Raw genomic sequence first — 21,153 nt, 5'->3', positions numbered from 1 at the left:
CCCCCTCTGCTGAGCAGACACTGGGTTATTAATAGACCTCTCTGCGGAGCTGGTTCCTGGGGAGTCTTAGCAGCTCTAAGAATAACTGGGAAGATGTGCTCATGGATAGCACTGAGATCACTGGACATAAATAAACAAGGAGCATTTTGGGGCCCTTGTGTGAGAGAAGAAAAGCCCCCATTGCACTGGGAGGGGCAGGCTCGGGAGACGGGGAGTGTGCCATGGCCAGCCGTGATAACCCTTAGAGAACATGGCTGCTGATCAGCAGAAAACAGCCTGAGAATGTTTTGGGAGACCGTCAGTCCCACTCCCTCGTCATTTTAAGCCCAGGTGCCCCAGCTGGGGGTTAGGGGGAGCCTAATGTTTTATAGCTGGGGTTCTCAAAGTGGCTAGACCTTTTCCATCTAGTCATTCAAGCCACCAAGCCCAAGGCAGAAATCATAAGATATGAGATTTGGAAGGAACCCTAGACACCTTCTGCTCCAACTACCTCCTTTGGCAGATGAGGAAACTGAGGCACAGAAAGGAAGGACTAGGCCAAGGTAAACATCATAGTCATTCTGAGGCTTAATTAATACAGGATCATGGATTTGGGGCTCAGAGGGATTGTGGAGGTCATGGAATCAAATCCCTTTATTTTACAGATGAGGAAACTGAGTCCAAGGTCACACTGATGGGAATAGCAGAATAGGTCTTCCATCTCCAACGTTCTGACTCCAAAGCCAACACTGTCTTCACTTCTGAAAAAACAGCTTACAAATGTGAAGGGTTATTGTGCCTCTTCAGCCACTCAGGGCAGGCTGGCCCTCCCCTGCTTCTTGGTGGCCTCTTGTCCCTGCTGCAGCCACGATGGAACTCCTTTGTGGAAAGGTGACCTTTTGGGAGAAAGTTCTAAGTGAATAAGACAGGCCCCGGAGTTATGAGGCCTGGGCACATTTGCGTGCTTCTGGATTGTGCAAATGGTTCTCTCTACGCTCTCCTCTCTTCTCACTCAAAGCCCTGGTCCTTTCCTGGTGGAAAAGTGCCTGGTGGTCCTGGTACTCTTGGGAAGTATAGATGGGTGGGGAAGGAGGAAAAGAGAGAGAGACAGAGACAGAGACACGAGAGGGGGGAGGGAGGAAGAGAGAGACAGAGATTCAGAGACAGACAGAGACACAAAGAGAGACAGAGACACAGAGAAAGACAGAGACAGAGAGAGAGAGAGGAGAGACAGAGAGAAACAGAAAGAGAGAGAGAGAGAGAGAGAGAGAGAGAGAGAGAGAGAGAGAGAGACAGACAGACAGACAGACAGACAGACAGAGAGACAGAGAGACAGAGAGACAGAGAGACAGAGACACACAGAGAAAGAAAGAATCAACCACTGGCTTTGCCCCAGCCTCATTTATTCAGGTTTGGCCAACACTTGAGTAGAAGGACCCTGGGTGCTAGAGGCAGTTATCTCCCATTGTGGTAAGGCTCAGAGCAGGTGGCAGACCAGATAAGATGGGGCCAGCTGGGAATCCAGCCCACTTGGACCAGTGGGAGCAGGACAGGCTGAGAAGGTCCCAATGGTGGACAGTAGTGGTGGGGTGGTGGGAGAAGCATTGGAGGAGGCTGGTGATCATCGCGGGGGAGGGATTCCTACGTGAAAGAAGTTGGCGTCCTCATCTTTCTGAGTGAGGCCTTCCAGCATAGATCCATGATACTGTGGTCATCTCTTTTACAGTTCCTAGGTCTAGGACCAAGTGACTTTCCCAGGGTTACAAATACTGAAGACAGGATTCAGACTTGAGGTTGTCTTGGCCACAAGTCCAATGCTATTCACCAAACCAGGTGAGATGTGATGCCAGCTCTCCTTTCTTTGCTATTTGTGAGGCGCAATGGACTTTCCCCAGCATGAGCCTGGCAGGCCAACAACGTACACACAGACATCTCTGCTCAGGCTGGTGCAGGCCTGCCTCGTCCTGGCTAGAGCCCGTCACTCTTTCCATGTCCAGAGCTTTCCTCCCTTTCATAGGGAGCTTGAATGATCTTGTGATATGTTGTGACCCAGTTCTGTTCCATTGTATTTTTAAAATATAGTTTAATTATTTTTATGTTTTTGTTTTGTCTGTGTACCCTTACAGTATTGTATGGATCATGGATTACAGCTGGGAGGGACATGCAGTCCAACTCCCTTATTTTACAGAAGGGGAAACTGAGACCCAGAGAGAGGGAATGACTTGGCCACAGTCACTCGGGGAGTAGGAAGCAAAGCTATGACTGTAAGTGGAAACTCTGACTCCAAGTCTTCCCACTATGCCTTTGGCATAGACCTGGTTGTGCCACTCTCTTTCTCTAGAATCTTGTATGGCTCCCTACTGCCTACTGAATAAAAATGCAAACTCCTCTTAGCCTGCTGAGCAGGGCCTTCTGCCACTGGGCCTCTCTAGTCCTACCCGGCAGAGCAGAAGCTTGTGGAGGGCGGGGGCTGCTGCTGTTTCAGTTTTCATAGTCTCTGCGCCTGGCAGAGCGCCTGGCACTGAGCAGGCATTTGTCGATTTGAATCTCAGATTCCTTTACTCTGTCAGTGAGACCTTCAAAGTTGCCACCTAGAAAAGGGATGAGACTCCATGAGTCCCTCAGGGCGGCTCTGTGCTCCCAGTCATCCCACCTCCAAGCTTTTGCTTAGTCTGTTTTCTCTGCCTGGCATGCCCTCCTCTCCCTCTGTCTCCCAGCTCAGTCCAGTTCCTACCTTATAAGGTAGGGCAGACAAGGCCCTAACCTGGTCTTTGCAAAAGGGACCAGAGTGATTCGCTAATATGTCAGTGCACCCGGCCTTGACTGTGAGGCTCGAGTCTTTCCCTGGAGTCCCCTCCCTGGGCAGAGGGCCTAGGAAAACCCAGGAGGGCTTCCTGACAGAAGGGGCCCGCTCTCTGAGCCAGCAGTACCCCCATGCCAGGGCTTTTAAGCTACGTTCACTCCGGGTGCAAGGTCTTGTAAAATCATTCAGGATGCCCATTCTCCCCTCCCCAGCCCTTCCCAGGCTGGCTGGTGCTCCCACCTGGGAGCGAGGGTCTCTCTCAGGGAGGGGATTTGGGAAGTGAGCCATGGCCTCTGACTCCGGACTTGTCAGAGGAACAAGAGAGAAATGAGGAGCATTGGAGAGAGCCGGCAGCTGGCAGCTGCACATGGCAGGGACTGCCCTTGGAGTGGGGAGACCCGCGAGGGCTCCAGCAGCAGCGGCACCGTTTCCTAGCTAAAGGGCTCTCAGCAAGTCGCCTGCCCTTCTTGGGCCTTCCAAATGAATGCTCTGATTGCTAAAAGAGGGTCATAGGTCTACAGCTGCAAGGGACCTCAAAGGCCTTCTAATCTACCCTCCCCTCGTTTGACAGAGGGGGAAACTGAGGCCTAGAGAGCCCACAGGCTCATAGCTCTGATGCGGAAGGGTCCAAGGAGTTGACCTAAGGACTCAGACCTTAGGAAGGCTGTCTTGTCCAACCCCTTGATTTTACAGAGGGGGAAACTGAGGCTGAGAGTGGTTGAGTGATTTGCCTAGGGTCACACAGCTAGCAAGTCTCAGAGGCAGGATTTGAATGAAGGTCCTCCTGATCCTCAGTCCAGTGGGTCACGTGACTACTCTGAAGGGAAGGAAGATGATATGGTCACTTGTTGGGCTCTCCTGAGGTGTCCCCATTGATTCCCCCAGGGAAGCCCATAGATCTTGAGGTGGCTCTGCCTACCTAGGACTCCCCAGTGGCCCAGGGGGTAACGTTCTCTTGACACGTGGTGATGCATCGATCATTTTCATGGGATCGATCATCTCATTCGAGCCGGCAATCAGACCGATTGATTTTTTTTTTCATGAGCTTGACTGGCTGTTGGCCCGAGTTGATGGGTTCTTTGGGAGCTTTGGGGACCATGGCTAATTGCCCTTTTCAGCCTGCCTCTGCTCATTTCCAACCATTTCTCTGACAAAGTTGCTAAGGTGAGAAAAGGACCCTTCCTTATCCAGCTGTGGAGGCAAGAGAGGAGCCTTCACTCACCTAGATGTGGAGCTGAAAGAGGGACCTTCCCTTATCCAGATGTGGAGCTGAGAGAGGAGCCTTCCCTTATCCAGATGTGGAGGTCAGAGAGGGACCGTCCCTTACCCAGATGTGAAGGCAGTAAAGAAGCCTTCCCTTATCCAGATGTGGAGGCTGTAAAGAAGCTTTCCCTTATCCAGATGTGGAGGCTGTAAGGAAGCTGTCCCTTATCCAGATGTGGAGCTGAGAGAGGAGCCTTCCCTTACCCAGATGTGGAGGTCAGAGAGGGACCTTCCCTTATCCAGATGTGGAGCTGAGAGGAGCCTTCCCTTATCCAGATGGGGCAATGAGCTTTTTCTCACCCAAATGAAGAGTGAAGAGACCTCCAGATGCAGGGGGCAGAAGGGGACACAGAGGTGACCCTCCCTCCCCTAGCTGCCTGCGGAAGGCAGGCAGGGCCATCTTCGAGAGCAGCAGGTCTCTCCCTTCTGCAGAGGGCCCTGAGGGAGCTTGGCTCGTCCCTGAAGAGGTCTGTCTGCTCTCCCTTCACACTGAATTAATGAAGACAAAGGAGCTAATTGGTGCACTTGGCCGGCTCTTGCCTCCCCTGGATTGGGACCCTCAGGAGCAGGTGGGAGGATGTACTGGGCAGTACAGGCCTCATTAGGGCTGCCAAGTCCCTGTTTCTTATAGCCACGCTTGGAGAATGTGAGGCAGAGCTTGGGTCCCTGGGGCCAAATGGAGCCCCTCCTCCCATGCCTCATCCACCCACCCAAAATGCAGACGCCCAGGATGATTTTGAGCAGCAGTCTGAGCGGGGCCAGGGGCCCCAGACAAGGAGCGTAGGCCTTCCAAGGTACTGTCCTGCTGGAGAAGCCCAGTCACACACCTGCAGGCTTTGGGCAGCTGCCTTGGCTGGCCCTGGGTCCGAGTTGACCTAATTAAGGGAAGCTGGAGCTGCTGAATGTCAGAGCTGGCCCCTGACAGCCACCAGCCCCAGGAATAGCTGCCCCAGGGGAAGTCCCATAAGGGCTGTCATCTGCTGCCCGGGAAGTTGGACCAGACCGAGCTGGGAGAGTGGGCACGCAGACAGCTCTACACCCAGACTCTGATGGGCCTGGCTGACAACTCCCCCCACCCAGGCTTTGCATGCGCCCATTCCTGAATCGCCTGCACTGGGCTGGGAGATGCCTTAGCTCCTTGGGGGTGGGCATGGGCAGGACGAGAGGGGCCTTCACAGCCAGCTGCAGGGGCTGTCTTGCTGTGTGGCCTCTGGCAGGCCGCCTGCCCTGTCTGGCTCCCAGTGTCTCCATCTTGAATCCTGGAATTCAAGGCCCTCACAATGTGACCCCTGAGGAGACTGCCGCCTTTTGCTGAGAGAGCTGGGTTTGAATTCCAGCTTAGTGTGCCTTTGGATAAGCCCCTCCCCCTTCTCTGGGCCTCAGTTTCCCCACCAGCAAGGATGAAAGGGCTGGGGCAGTAGAGGGGATCACAGCTGTCCTTTCCAGCTTGAGTCCCAGCATCCTCTACTCCTGCAAGCCCACTCCATTCTAGCCAGACTGGCTCCGCCCCATCCCCGGTTCTGTTTGTGGGTTTTCCTGACATGAGGCTAAGTAGTTAATACCTGCAAGGCCCTCCTTAGTGTGGAAGCCTTAAGTCCTCTGGCTCCTAATGACCTCCTCTGATGCTCCCTCCCTCCCCCCAGGGCTCCACCAACCTGCCTGAGCCTGTCCCTCCATCCCTGTCTTCCCCCAACTAGCTGCTAAGCTCTCCTGGACAGGGGTCAGCCCGTCTGTCTTTGGGTCTTCATGCTTGTCAGAACCCCTTGTATACAGTAGGTACTAAATAGGTTTCAGGGCATTTGTGCTGAAGTCAGCTGCTCCTCAGTGGTGAAGGTCTTGGCTGTGGAATCTGAAGGCTGGACTTGGAATTCCATCTTTGCTGCTGGTGACCTTGGGAAAGAAAGTTTCTTCTCCTAGCCTCAGTTTCTTCATCTATAAAAGGAAGGATTAAATTTTGTGATCTCAAGGGCCCCTCCCAGCCCTGAGACCCCCTATTCTGAGGCCCCTCCCAGCCCTGGCATTCCCCGGTCTGAGGCCCCTCCCAGCCCTGACATCCCCTGGTATGAGGCCCCTCCCAGCCCTGAGACCCCCTGTTCTGAGGCCCCTCCCAGCCCTGACATCCCCCGGTCTGAGGCCCCTCCCGGCCCTGGCATCCCCTGGTATGAGGCCCCTCCCAGCCCTGAGACCCCCTGTTCTGAGGCCCCTCCCAGCCCTGACATCCCCCGGTCTGAGGCCCCTCCCAGCCCTGGCATCCCCTGGTATGAGGCCCCTCCCAGCCCTGGCATCCCCCGGTATGAGGCCCCTCCCGGCCCTGGCATCCCCCGGTCTGAGGCCCCTCCCGGCCCTGACACCCCCTGTTCTGAGGCCCCTCCCAGCCCTGGCATCCCCCGGTCTGAGGCCCCTCCCAGCCCTGACATCCCCTGGTATGAGGCCCCTCCCAGCCCTGACATCCCCCGGTATGAGGCCCCTCCCGGCCCTGGCATCCCCCGGTCTGAGGCCCCTCCTGGCCCTGAGACCCCCTGTTCTGAGGCCCCTCCCAGCCCTGGCATCCCCCGGTCTGAGGCCCCTCCCAGCCCTGACATCCCCTGGTATGAGGCCCCTCCCAGCCCTGAGACCCCCTGTTCTGAGGCCCCTCCCAGCCCTGGCACCCCCGGTCTGAGGCCCCTCCCAGCCCTGACATCCCCTGGTATGAGGCCCCTCCCAGCCCTGACATCCCCTGGTATGAGGCCCCTCCCGGCCCTAGCATCCCCCGGTCTGAGGCCCCTCCCGGCCCTGAGACCCCCGGTTCTGAGGCCCCAGCCCTGACATCCCCTGTTCTGAGGCCCCTCCCAGCCCTGACATCCCCTGGTCTGAGGCCCCTCCCAGCCCTGACATCCCCTGGTCTGAGGCCCCTCACTGGTTCTTAGTTCCCTCATCTGTGAAACAAGGGGATGAGCCGACATGTTCTTCTACTCTTCCAGACCAGACAGTTCTGGATTCCCAAGGCCCAGAGCCCAGCCTGTCTCCTCCTCTTGCCCTGTGGTCTGATCCTGCAAGGCGACCTCTGGGCTGTCCTTGGCCCGTGGCTCCCAGGCTCAGGGCCACGTCTCTGCTGTGCGCTCTGTCCTTGACGATGTGGCAGAGGCTGCGGCTTGGGGGAGACCAGGTGTTGGGACGAGTCCCTCCTTCGTGAAGGAGGCTGGGCCCTTAGCCGCCTCCTCTCTGGCAGGCTCAGGGGAGGGGAATGTCAGGGACTCCCTGAGAGGAAAGGACTGCCGAGGTCATCAGGGGCAGCCCCTCACCTGGGCAGGAATCACGGGCTTGCAGGGCCTTTCCAGCCTTCAGTCACAGATGAAGAGACTGAGGCTCAGAGAGAAGGGATTTGTCACACAGGTAGGACACAGCAGGGCTAGGCTTCTCCACAGTGTCTCCACCAAGTCATTTTCCAGCATTTTCTTCAGCCTCTGTGATGGGGAACTCACCACCTTCAGAGGACTAGAGACCTGGCTCCCTGCACCCAGGGCAAGTAGGGATTCAGCTCACTTCAGTTCAGTTCACTTCAGTTAAACTCAATTTACTTTGACAAGCCAGGACCCATGCTGGGCACTGGAGATATAAAGGCAGACATGAACTAGTCCTTGCCCTCAGGAAGCTTCCAGTTTATCTGGGGGCTGTGTACATGCATAAGAACACACAATCATTCAATTATCACGTGGTGGAGTTGGCGCCAACCCCGTGCCAGGCACAAAGGGAGACAGTCAGATTCTCTCCAGGACACTGCAGCCCCCAGGGTGACTGGCATCTCCTCTCTCAGCTGTACTTGGGATTTCACCTTTCACTGTTTTCTGCACTCTTGTTTCCTGAATCCCAAGTCAAGGGTTGATGAGCCTCCCTGTCCCCGTGCCTGCACTCAGGGGTGCCTGGCTCCTGGGCTCAGGGCCCTCTCTTTCCCCTCTCCTTTGCTGCTCCTACCATCACCAGGTTCCCTTTGCACAATCTGATTCTCTTTTTCCCTTCTCCCTCCCCTCTACCCTCTCCCTGTTTCCCTTTCCCTGCCACCATTCCCCGCCTCCCCCCCCATCTCCATACACTTCAGATCACAGGAGTGCATTTCTAGGGGTTATTAACAAGGGAAAAGAGAGAGACGAATTCAGAAATTATACACCAGGGGAAGGTCATTACAAGAATTGTCATTAGAAGTAGATTCAAGTATCTGAAGGTCTGTCATGTGGAAGAAGGATGAGACTTGCTCTGCTTGGCCCTAGAGGGCAGACCAGGTTGCCCTGGGCAGGGAGGTTAAGGGAGGCAGATTGCAACTCGATGGAAGAAACAATTTTCCAATAAAATCGCTGGCTCATAGATTTATAGCTGGAAGGGACCACAGGGGTCATTAAACCTCAAAACTCCTTTTTCAGATGAGGAAACTGAGTCCCAGAGAGGGAAAGGGGCTGGCTCAGGATTCCACATCTAGCTTCCATGACTCCAATAACAGAGCTCTTTCTAGGCAGAAGGGATTCTCTCTCTCACAGATGTCTACTTTCAGCTGGAGGCTGAGTGCTCATTCCCTGGATAGATTGCCAGCAAGGCACAGAGGAATGGACACTTGGCTTGGGTTCAAATCCTGGCTGTGTGACCTGCTCCCTGGGCTTCAGTCTCCTCTTCTGTGAGAGAACGTTGGACCAAACGGCCTGGAAGACTCCTCCTAGTCCTAACCTAATGCTTCTGGAGGCATCACGTTGGGAGATGCCTCAGAAGTCCCTCCCAGCTCCACGATTCTGGGATCCTGGGCGTCCCAGATGATCTCCGGCTCACAGGCCCTGGGAGCTTTCCAGCTGGATTGTTAAGGACAAACCTGCATGCCCCGACGGGCCATGATTCTTTGTAGGCTGAGGCCTCCCCCTGAGATTCCAGCCCCCTCATGGCTCCGTGACAAGGGGCAGCTCCCACCCTGGGTCCCATCTCCAAATTCCTATCCAGATTTGGGACTGGCCTGGCTGAGCCCTCTTGGTGTACCTCACTGGTCTGTTTCCCCAACCCTGGCTCCCTCTTAGCCAATCAGGAAGCTGCCTGGCTGATTGTCACCTCGTTGTACTCCTCCCCGAGGACCATGATTACCGTGGCTGCTTCACATCCTCCTCCGGGAACCCAGGGGCAAACTGGACAATTGAGGATGGGGCTCCTTAGCTGGCAGGTCAGAGCAGCTCCAGCCGCTGAGACAGAGAGCACCTCCCCAAGCCTCGGTGTCCACAACACACCCTGATGTCTTCTGATGTTTGGCCCTTTTTCACTCCCATATTCTAAGTTCTTCCTCTTCTCTGGCCTCTTGTGTTCAATATTGCAAGGAAGGAAGGACTGTACTAAATGTTTCAGTAGTGTCTGACACTTCATGACTCTTCATGACCCTGTTTGGGGTTTTCTTGGCAGAGATACCAGAGAGGTTTGCCACTTCCTTCTCCAGGTCATTTTACAGATGAGAAAACAGAGGCAAACAGGGTGAAGTGACTTGCCCAGGGTCACCCAGCTAGGAAGTGTCTGAGGCTGGATCTGAACTCGTCTTCCTGACAGACCTGCACTCTGCATTGTGCCACCCTGCTGCCCTAGGAAGGAAGGGAACAAGTATTTATTAAGCACCCACTACGTGTCATAGGCACTGTGCCAAGGGCTTTGCAAACTTCACCTCATTTGATCTTCACAATAACGCTGGGGGGCAGGTAGTGCTATGATGCCCTTGCACAGATGAGGAAAAGGAGGCAGACAGAGGTAAAGTGATTTGTCCACAGGACTTTTGTTTGTATCTCCAGAGCTTAGCACAGCGCCTGGCACATAGTAGGAGCTTAATCAATGCTGAGGACCCTCCCAGCCCTGACATTCCGTGTTCTTCTAAGGCCCTTTCTGGATTCCAAAGGCCCCTCCCACTCTGACCATCTGATCCTGGGATCCTGCGGTCCCTTGGATGACTTCCCAAAAGGCTCTGGGAAGCTGGCTCGGTTGGCAGAGCTGGATCCCTTCCTGGGCCAGGCAGACACACTTTCTCTGGTTACTTGGGCCTGCATGGGGCTGGACTTGCTGGCTGAGCGGGTGATGAAGTGCCTGCCATTGACAGCCGGCCACCATCAGCCTTCCCTGTGATGGGCTCACGTTAAATAGGGCCGGCATTGGCAATGACTGGTTAATGGGACTAAGTGGGCTCTCTATAGGGAGCCTGTGAGTGATGCCTGAGTTCAGAAGTGGGGCTGCTGGCTGGGTCAGGAGGCAGATCCCAGGGCAGGCTGCTGGGGTGTGTCTGGGCTGGGGCAGGAGGTGTAGGTTCACGGACATGGGGCTTTTTGTGAAGCTTTGGAAGGAGAGAAGACGCTAACCTTTCATTCTTGAGACTGCTCCTTCACAGGTCAGAGGATTTAGATCTGAAAGGGACCAGAGGAACCATCTGGTTTGGACTAGAGAGAGAGGGAAGGAACTTGGCCCAAGGTCATGGGGCTGAGTATCAGCCTTTATCAGACTTCAAGTACGGGGTGTTCGGGGAAGACTAGCACCTCTGGTGGGAGGGCTGCTGAGCCCTTTTCCATTTCCTTTTGCAGGGCTGCTCACTCACCTTTGACATCCACCTCCCACCCAACTCTCACCCATAGCTCCAAGAATCTGTAGCATGTGTAGCCGGCACAATCTGGTAAAACCATCTCGTTAGATGGGGTAAGCCATGTGGAGGGTAACTGAGGGGTCCCAAACCGGTTGGGAGTTGGGAGGGGTGTCTACCCCCAGCACGTGAAGACTTCCTCCAGCAGAATGGGCGGATGAGAATAATTTGTTCCGATGGCCATGCAGGTGGCGGAAGTAGGCGCTGTGGAGAGCTTAGAGCTTGGTCACACACTGAAGACGCCAAGGTCATCCACTGCATCCCCGGATATTGCCAGTCATCCAGACTTTGGTCCTGTCACTGGACTTCAGTGATTCTGGAAGACAGAGTGAGGCAATGACTTTGCACAGCTCTGCCTCACTTTAATGCAATTCACGCACAAGTCAAGACACAACCCCTTGATGTCCCTGGTCCTCTTTAAAAAAGGACTGAAGCAACATCAGGCACCTCATACTGACTTTTTTTCTAGAACCAATAGTTCTTCCCCTCCATGGTTCAACTACCTTCCCCCATCCCTACAATCCCCCTTTTCTGTTGGTGAGTTCCTTCTTAAACTTACATTTTGAGGAAGGTCTCAGATCAGCCATACTTGCCTCTCTGTAATTCAGTACCAGGCCTGCTCTTGGCTTCTCTTTAGACATTCTTTTCCTTCCATTAGATGGTAAGCTCTTTGAGGACTGAATAAATGCTTGGTGACTTTGACTTAGAATCATTCTGGGCTTTGATAACCAAAACTTGTCCTGCTCAGTTCCATGGCTCCCCAGCACTTTCTGAACATTTCTAGTCATGATATTTCACATGTAACATCTTTCCAGCCCCTCTTATTAGAGGGTAAGCTTCTTGAGGGCATGGACTATCTCACTTGCTTTTATTTGTATCTCTAGCTCTTAGCAGGGCACTTGGCAAGTACTATGTATTTAATCAATTATCTATCTACCTACCTATCTATCTATCTATCTATCTATCTATCTATCTATCTATCTATCTATCTGCTGTCTGACTGATGAGGAGATTGAATGAGATGGCTTCTGACATCCCTTTCATCTCTGATATTCTATCATTCTCAGTTCTAAGGCCCCTCCCAGCCCTGACATTTCCTTTTCTAAGGTTCATCCTACCCCTGACACACCCTGTTCTAAGGCCCCTCTCAGCTCTGACATACCCTGTTATATCCCCTGTTGTAAGGCCCATCCCAGCTCTAGCACCTCGTCACCCCAAGTTCTTTCCTGTCTTTGGGCCTCAGTTTCCTTACCTGTCCAATGAAGGTTTGGACTAGCTGACTGCTAAGGTTATTTCTTGCCCTAACATCCTTCAGTGTTCTGGTTCTTCTAAGTTGAATTTTGTAATGGCAGTTCTAACCATTGGCCCAGCCTCTCCTTCTGGGTAGCTGGAGATTGGTGCCAGGTTGGGGCGCTGCAGGGGGCAGCTTTATGCCTGTTCTTGCTTAACATCTTGATCAATTATTTATTAACCAAGTAATAATTGCATTAATTGTAAATTATTAAGCATCTCTTGGCCCGGAAGCAAGGGTGCGCCCAGTTAGCATGTTAATGAGCTGTTGAGGCAGCAGTAGGCAGACAGGCAGGCATTGCACCCCGTCAGCACCAAGGACAGAGCTGGGTCCTGGAGGGGAGGGCTCAATGCAAGGTCAAGGTTAGTGGCAGCTGGGGGTAAGAGTTCTCCTCTCCTCCCCTGATTCTCCCCTAGAGCCTGCAGGCACAAAAGGCAGAGACCTCTAGTTTTCCTTTGTCATTTAGGCAACAAGATGCTGAGTTGACTTTAAAGGGTCCCAGACAAATCATTAGCCAGTGAATATTGAATGAGTTCTTAGCATTGATGTAGGTTTATCCTACAGAGGAGGAAACAGAGCCAGAGAACACACCTGCCAAAGGTCCCATAATGACTATGGTAGATCATGGGATACCTGAGCTGGAAGGAGACTTAGAGGTATTAGGACCATAGGAGAATAGATCTGAGAGGGAGCTAGAGACCACTAGGTCCAATTCTCTCATTTTACAGATGAGGAAACTGAGGCCCAAAGAGAGGTAGGGACTTGCTCAAGGTCATGCAGGCAGCAAGTGGAAAGACCAGGATTCAAATCAATGACTCCACTGACAGTACTTTTTCATTTGATTGAGGAGTAAACTGAAGCAGAGATAGAGACAAGAGACACACAGAGAGAATTCAACCTTGGAGGAATCTTAAAGATAGGTAAATAAATGCTCAGAGAAGAAGGGAACTTGCCTCAGGTCATACAGCAAGGGAATGGTCCAGGTAGCTTAGAATCCAGGTTTTCTGATTCTCAGTCCAGGGCTCTGCCTTCTCCCCCAAACTCCTTCCTACTCCATGAAGAAGCCAGAGAGCCCTACCTTCCCACTCTTGCCATCCCCCAACAGATATATCCAGGCATAGGAAACTCCAGAGAGTGATTAAATGAGAAGTTACAGCCAGGCAGTGTGAGGAGGGCATGAACAGGGGGTGTGGGAATCAATCTCTTGCTTAACCTTAAGGATTGGGTTAGCGCTGAAAGAAGGGGTATGAGCTTCAGGAGAGCCAGCTCCTTCCCACGCTCTGTCTGCCTCTGTGTCCCTGAGGCAATGTGAGGCTCCAGACAATTGCCCTTTTGGGGACCTGAAATCCTCACTTTGCCCTGCCCACAAATATTATGCTCTCCATTTCACAGATGAGGAAACTGAGGCAGATGGTAAGGTAAATGACAGAGATGAGGCTTGAATGAGGCTTCCCCACTCCCAGGTCAATGCTTTCTTCTCTTACTTTGCTCTGCCATCTTCCCCATTAGACCAGCGATGACTTGGATAAGCCTTGGCTTGCCATGGTGCAGGACAGATGGGCACCGAGCATCCCCAGTGTTCCCTGGCCCTGGTGACAGCTCACTCTGGCTGGCCCCTCCTCTTCCTCAGTAGAAGGTCACATTGGAGGGGTTGGCTTCCACTCTGGACCAGCTGGTCTGCTTTCCGCACTCAAGGCATGTACTCAAGGAGCTCCAGGGGGCAGTGGGCTTGCTGTTTTTACTTAGGAGAGTAATAGAACCACAAGTTTAGAGCTAGGAGGGACCTTAGAGTTCCTCTTATCCAGCTTCCTTATGCCACAGAGGAGAAAACTGAGGCCCAGAGAGGGGAGGTGCCTCCACAAGGAAGTGGCAGAGCCAGGATCAATCAGTCATTCAGTGTTTATTAAGTACCTACTGTGTGACAGATACTGAGATAAACACTAGGGAGATAATGACAAAATTGAAACTATCCTCCCTTGAAGAGATGATATTCTATTGGAGGAGGAATAATATGGAGTCTTATGATCACCAGTGAACAAACACTAGGTGCCTCCTATGTGGCAGATTCTATGCTAGATTCTGGAGATGCAAGGCAAAAGCTAGAGAGTCCCTGTCCTCCAGCAGATTACAGTCTAATGAGTGAAGCAACAGGCATGTATATGAAGGCTAGAGTGAGGTGATTGTTTCAATTAACCCCACCTCACTTAAAATAAGTGATAAGATGCCCAAGCTTCACACTCATAGGCCTTGGACTAAGTGAGAAAAAGTCTTTGAAAGCCACTTGATGAAGTGAAATGATGTCAGATGGGGAGCCTGGTCCAATTTGCTGAGGGCTTTTCTCATGCCCTTAGAGTCCTGTCTAACAGCATCAAGTTAGCTGGAAATGGGAAGTCAGGACAAACCAATGACATATATTAAGTACCTACTCTGTGCCAGGCACTATGTTAAGTTCTGGGAATACAAGTATTAGCAGAAAGTAAAAGAGATCTGCCCTCAAGGAGCTTGCATTTTTATGGGCAAAGAAGACACTTAAAGGGAAGATGAATACAGAGGGGAGGGAGGGAGATGGCAGAGAAAGTCTAGAGAGTTAGGAGTGCAGCCTGGGGAGCAAAGGAAGACATGCCGGGGGTGAGCATCTTCCTTTAAAGTCTAGGCTGAGGGGGCAGCAGGTAGCGCAGTGGATAGAGCACTTGTCCTGGAGTCAGGAGGACCTGAGTTCAAATCTGGCCTCAGATACTTACTAGCTAGCTGTGTGACCCTGGACAGATCGTTTAACCCCCTTTGCCTCAAAAAGAAAAAAAGAGTCTAAGCTGAGGAGATTTCTATGGCATGGTGGAAAGGTTCCAGAGATTGAGTGGAGAGGGGAATGAGTACACTTAGAAGGCACCTGGTAGGCACTTAATAAATGCTTACTGCACTGAACTGTTTCAGCGCTGGTGAGCAGGAGGGGATATTCTAGCATTCCTCTGAGGAGTAGGATTGCGCTCTGGAAGAGAAGGGAGACATTGAGGAGCAATTCTTCTAGAGGCATTTGGGAGCCTAACACCCGGGTAGAGGTAAGTCCAAAGAAAAGGTTGGCTTTCCCCTAACTTGCTCTTCCCTTACCTATCTATCCACAGCGATATCCACACTCTGCTATTTTATTAATGATAATAATAATAATAGCTAACACGTATGTAATGCTTGTTATATCCCAGGCACTGTGCTAAACACTTCACAGTCATTACGTCATTTGATCCCTGCAGCAATCGTGGAAGATGGGCGCTGCTATTATTTTATAGATGAAGAAACTGAGGCAGACAAAGGTTAAGGGACTTTGCCAGCATCACACAACTAGTAGGTATCTGAGGCTGGCTCTGAGTTCGGGTCTTCCTGACTCTAGGTTGGTTGCTCTATCCATTGCACCACCAAATATTTTCAGTAAATTGAATTTTCTCTTAACCACAAAGAGTCCAGAGGTTAACTAGATGTAGATATAAGTGTAAAGTCAGACAGAAAGTCCAACCTCTGTCTAAATGTTGAGAATTTTCCTAACTGGGGGCTCAGAGCAATTGTGATTGAACTCATAATTTTTCATCTAAAATGAACTCCTTAAGTCGGAGGAAATAACCACCTGAGGGGTCCTTACATTGCTCCTCTGCTTAAGTCAAGCTCACTATTGTAAATCATCCAGAGTATTTCCAAAATGAACACAAGGTAGCTTTGGGAAGGGACTCAACTAAGTGGCACAGTAGATAGAGTGTTGGACCTGGAGTCAGAGGACCGGAGTTCAAATCCTGTCTATCTTTGTGACCTTGGATAAGTCACCTAACCTCTGTGGGCCTCGGTTTCCCCTTTTGGCCCAGAGGTGTTAAGTAACTTCTCTAAAGGCCCAGAGTTGGGATTTGAACCTAGGAACCTAGACTCTAAGTTACTGTGTTAGGGGTACCATGTATTCCTTCCATGCCTCCTCTTTCTAGTTCTGCTCTCTGGGGTCAAGTACAAGAAGTCTAATCCTTCAGATTGGGTACTGGATACTGGAAGCCATGCCCCATATCCTCCCTCCCCCTTCCTGAGTTTTCTCTTCTCCACGTTGAACACCACCAGTTCTTTAGACCGACACGCCCATGGCATGGACGCCCACCCCTCCTTGTGCTGGTCACTGACCCTCTTGGGGGCTCCTGCCCTGACTTCTTGGGGCCTTGTGGCTTTGGACAGGTCAGTCTTTCCCTGCCAGGCAGCTGGGTCTCTCACTCTCACTCTAGCCTCCCCCTTCCCCGGTCCTCTGGTCCGATTTTTCTCCAGCATTTAATTAGCACCTCATTACCTCCAGGCCTTCTCTCTAAGTGTCTCCTCAGAATAATTAGCACATCACCACCTCTGTCTGGATCCAGCAACTACTTGCCAAAGCAAAGGGAACGAGTGCCCGTCTCTACCTCTTCCAGGGCCTGGAGGATGGGGTGGCCTGGGGCGGCCTCGGGCTCAGGGAAGGTGGCTTGCTGGCTCTTTCTGAGTCTGCCTCCTTTTCAAAACCTGCCCCTTCCACTCACTGCTCCTAATTCTGCCCCCTGGGAGCAAGCACAGGACTCTGGAGACATCTCGTCCAATCCCCTCCTCCGACAGATGGCCCAGTGAGGTAAATGGCTTGGCCAGGACACTTGGCATGAGCATCAGGTGCAGCGGAGCTAGTGCCCTTTGGGCTTCGGGCTGTGCCCTCCTACCTTCCCTAAGCAGAGCAAGCCTGAGCCCACGAGGGGTTGATCACCCAGTCCTGTGCCCAGAGGACGTTTCAGCCTCAATGTCAGGAAAAACTTCACAAGCATTGTTGGTTGATTGACTGATTGCTCGTAAGATTGGAAATGTGGAATTGGAAAGGGCCTTAGAAGCCATCTAGTCCATTGGACCAGAGAGGGTCCAGACTCATTTTGTCAATGAAGAACTGAGGCCAAGGGGGTTAAGTGATTTGCCCAGGGTCATTCAGGTGGTAAGTGCCCAAGGCAGGATTTGAACTCAGATCATCCTGACGCCGAGGCTAGCCCCTCTCTGCCACTACCCCATGCTCTCCCCTCATTGTAAGGTCTTTAATGGGAGTCTGGCCACTCAAGTGCCTTCTGCTTCTAAGATTCCATCTTTCTGTGAATCAATGAATGAAAAAGCACTTACTATGTGCCGAGCACTGTGTGAACCTCTGAGAATACAAATATAAAACCAGACAGCCCCTGGCCTCCGTGAGCTTACCTCCTGATAGGAGAGACAAGCCTGGCTGAAGCTGACCTAGATACACAGACTTTGGCTAGATATAGGAGCTGGCCTAGATGTGTTGCGTGGGACAGACTAGACTCTGGGAGGTGCTTCTGCCACTCTCTCATTGGGATCCAGAGTGGGGCAGTGCAGGAGCTGAAAGGGTTAACTCTGTGATTTCCAAGGAGAAGGGGCTGCAGACAGTAGCCTGGAGCTGTCGGGCTGGGCAGCCGGCTGGGGGGTGGGGTAGCGGTGGACGGTGGAGGGAGCATACGACAGAAGCCTGAAGCATCATCTGGAGAGAGGGCCATGGTTCCCAGGGGGATGGGCTCCTGTAATTGACCTCGAACAAGCTCCCGGCTTGCATCCCCAGAGCACCCCTTTACAGCACCCCTGCTTCTGAGCCCAGCGAGTGAGGCAGTGCTGTGGTAAGGATGCCCAGTTTATAGAGGAGGAAGCTGAGGCTCGGAGAGTGGAAGGCTCCTGTCTGAGGTCACACGGCAGGAAGTGGCAGCCCAGGTCTTTGGGCTTGACTTGGAGCAGAGCAGCAGAGCGGCCCGTGATGGGTGGCCCTCCTGTGCCACCCTAGCAGGAGCAGCCTGGTGATGCCAGTTTACACTGATTTAATTTAATTACCCAGCTAATGCTTGAGTTGTGAAATTTATGAGGATTGTCATTAGGAAATATATTTCTTTTCCAACATGTTCGATCGCTTGTTTAAGCCTCAAGCTTCATTGGGCCATTCATGACTTCCCGTCTGCTCAGCTCCCTCTCTCCGATGATCTGCTGCACGTGAGGGTCTAGAGTCACGGACAGATAGACCACCAGAGCTGGGGGGATGTTAGAGATCTCCTAAGGCCACCAGCTCTGAAGTCAGAGGTTCTGGGTTCAAATTCCTGCTCCACTCCTTGCTATCTGTATGATCTTGGGCAAATCCCTTAATTTTTCTGGGCCTCAGTTTCTTCATCCATGCAATGACAGGGTTAGGGTGGAAAGAATGCTGGGTTTGGGTTCAAATCCTGGCCGTGTGACCTTGGGCAAAATGCTTCACTCCCCTGGGCTGCTGTTTCTTCCTCTCCAAAATGAGGCTCTTCTGTTGGACTATTGGCCTGTGAGGTCCCTTGGAATCGATGACTCTCTGACCCTTGCTCTACAGCATCGGTAAGAAGCGGTCATTGACTTCCGCTTGACCCCCTCAACCCACAGTGGCCAGAAGCTCATTACCTACCATGTCTTCGCTGAACTCTGTACTTCCTCAAGCCTGAGTGCAGACACGGCTCTAATGAAAGCATCCCGTTCCATGCTGGAGGGAGCCCTGGCTGCTTGAAAGCCCAACAGTCTTGGATGGGACAGATTCCTGGGAAGAGGAATTTCCCTAAAACACTGGGGAGATGGGAGAGTGGGGGAGGAAAGAAGCATTGATCCTGGTGTCCTGAGTGCACGTTCCAAGCTGTGACCAAGCGGAAATATTCAGCTGCTTCCTCTGCTCTCCTCCGAGTGGTCTCCAGGGTGTGTGTGAAGACTTCTGGCGTGGGAGGAACCCACTGTGTCCCACAGAAGCTGGGTCCACTTTTGCACAGCTCTGATTGGGAGAAGTTTCCCCAGACAATGAGGAAAAATCCACCTCTGAGGCTCACATCCATTGCTCCTTGTTCTGCCTTCTAAAGCAGGGGAGGTGAATCCCTCCTCCACAGGATGGCTCTGCAAATGCTAGACGCCAGCTGGCATGTCCCCCTTTGTCCTCCCTTCTGGTACCAGGGCTTGAGGCCCTTCATCATCCTGGTACTCTGGCCATGTCTTAGCTAAACTGAACTTGAGGAGAGAAAGAGACAGAGACAGACACACGGAGAGACAGAGGAAGAGAGGAGGTAGAGAGACAGCAAGAGAGACACAGAGAGAGACAGCAACAGAGACATAGAGAGAGACATAGAAAGAGAAAGGAGGTAGAGAGACAGAGAGAGAAAGACAGCAACAGGCACAGAGACAGAGACAGAGAGACAGAACAGAGACACAGAGATAGACAGAGAGACAGAGGGAATGAGACACACACAGCATCACGACATACTCTGAATAAGGACAGTATGTCATCCTGTATTTGGAGAAGCAGGCTCACCAGACCCCTGTGTGGAGAGCAAGCAGAACCCTCTGCACCAGCTCTGAGGATGGGACCCCTGCTGCCCAGGCATCTTTCAGTGGTGGTCACATGGGGAGCTCTTTGGCCATCGGAGGCCGCTGTGAATGTCACCTCTTGGGGCCCGGCATCGTCTCTCAAGTTGCTCGAAGGCTTTAAGGTTTCCAAGCACTTCTGACAGAAGAGTCCCTCGAGGTGAGGAGTGCGTTGTTGTTGGTGTCCCCCCTCCCACTTTTTACGGCAGAGAAAGCGAAGACTTGAAAAGTGAAGTGATTTGCCTATGGAGCACAGCGCAGGTGCTCAGATGTGAAGCTTCCCATTTCAGGTGCCAGCTCTTTGCTCCATCCTGGATGTTTTCCATAGGACAGGAGAGCTGGGATGGACTTCAAAACCCAGATTTCTCATTTTATAAATAAATCCAAGAGAAAAGGATCGACTGTCTCCAAGTTACCCAGAAGGTTGGTGGAAGGGCCAGGACTAGAGTCCTGGTGTTTGGACCCTGGTCCGGGCTGTTTCTGCTGGGCCCTGACTTCTCGGTGTCTTCCCGTGCCGCCATCTTCACTTGCACTGATGGGGGTGGTTTGGGGGGAGGGGAGGTGCCAATGACCTCCAGTAGAGGGTGAGCTCCCTGAAGGCAGGAACTGTCTGGCTTTAGTCACTGTATCCCTAACTCCACACCTGGATCACAGCAGGTGCTTAATCAATGCTGATTGAATGAAAGACACTGGGCCTGGGAGCACGGAGTGGACCCATACCTAGGTCTGGGGAGCAGGGCCTTGTTCCAGGCAGTCCCAAGACTGCCAGCTCTGAAACTTACACTTCTCAGGCCTCCACTAGCCTTTATCCCCAGGGCGGGATGGAGGGGTGGGAAAGGATAAGCAGGTCCCAGAAGAGGACAGAGGACTTGAATGGAGGGGGAAGGGAGAAGGAAGAGGAAGGGACAGGTCCTTGCACCTGGGGTCCCTCTGTCTCTCCTGGGGCCCCTCCTCCTTCCCCTGCAGCCCCTGTGGAGGCAGAGGGTAGTGTTCACTGGACTAGACTGCTTCCATGCCTCTGGCCCTGAGAGGACTTTGTGCTGGGTACAGGGAGACCTAGTTCTGACTCGAACACAAACTTTCCCTTCCTAGTCCCTCTGTATTCCCTGTGACTATGACTTTTGTTAAACCAAAGCTGTGGAAGGGCCTGGTTCTGAATTACCTGTGGTCACAAGATGGCGGGATTCCAGAATCTAGAACTGGAAGCCACTTTGGAGAACACCTAGTCTTTTTACAGATGAGGAAACTGAGGCATGAGGAGGATAATTCCCTAGTCCCTTTCCTCCCCTTGTGATGGTGACCTTGGCCTGGAGCAGGGATGTAGGGAGCAGGATGGTCTGAGTCTGTGGAGGGAGAAATGAAGAGACATGAATAATGGAGCTGGGATCCGGATGCCCAGGTCTGAATCCCTGTCTGCCCTCATACTCTCCGACAGACTGTATGGCCTAGAAGTGCTGGTCTTGGGGTCAGGAATACCTGGGCTCAAATTCCACTGGGTGACCATGGACAGGCTCTTCCACCATCTCTGACCTCAGTTCCTGCCTCTGTACAACAAGGGGCTTGCTCTCAATGACCTCCAAGGTCCCTTCCTGCTCTAAATCTTTGATCTTACACGACCTTGGGTAAAAGCCTCTCTGGGCCTCAGTTCTGGGCCATCTGCAAAATTAGGAAGATAAGCTCCCTCCCAGCTCTAAATCTTTTGATCCCCTGAGTCTCCTGGGAAACCTGTGTTGAGGGCCTTGGAATCCCGAGATGAATCTTCTCCCGGAAGAAAGACCTTGTAGTTCTGCCCCTCTGAAGCTTGGCAGAGTGGAGGAA

Source organism: Phascolarctos cinereus, unplaced genomic scaffold (assembly GCF_003287225.1).
Source record: "Phascolarctos cinereus isolate Bilbo 61053 unplaced genomic scaffold, phaCin_HiC Scaffold_4;HRSCAF=312, whole genome shotgun sequence".
In the NCBI taxonomy this organism is placed as follows: Eukaryota; Metazoa; Chordata; class Mammalia; order Diprotodontia; family Phascolarctidae; genus Phascolarctos; species Phascolarctos cinereus.
The sequence above is the reverse complement of the archived record's forward strand: the minus strand, read 5'-3'. Positions refer to the sequence as shown.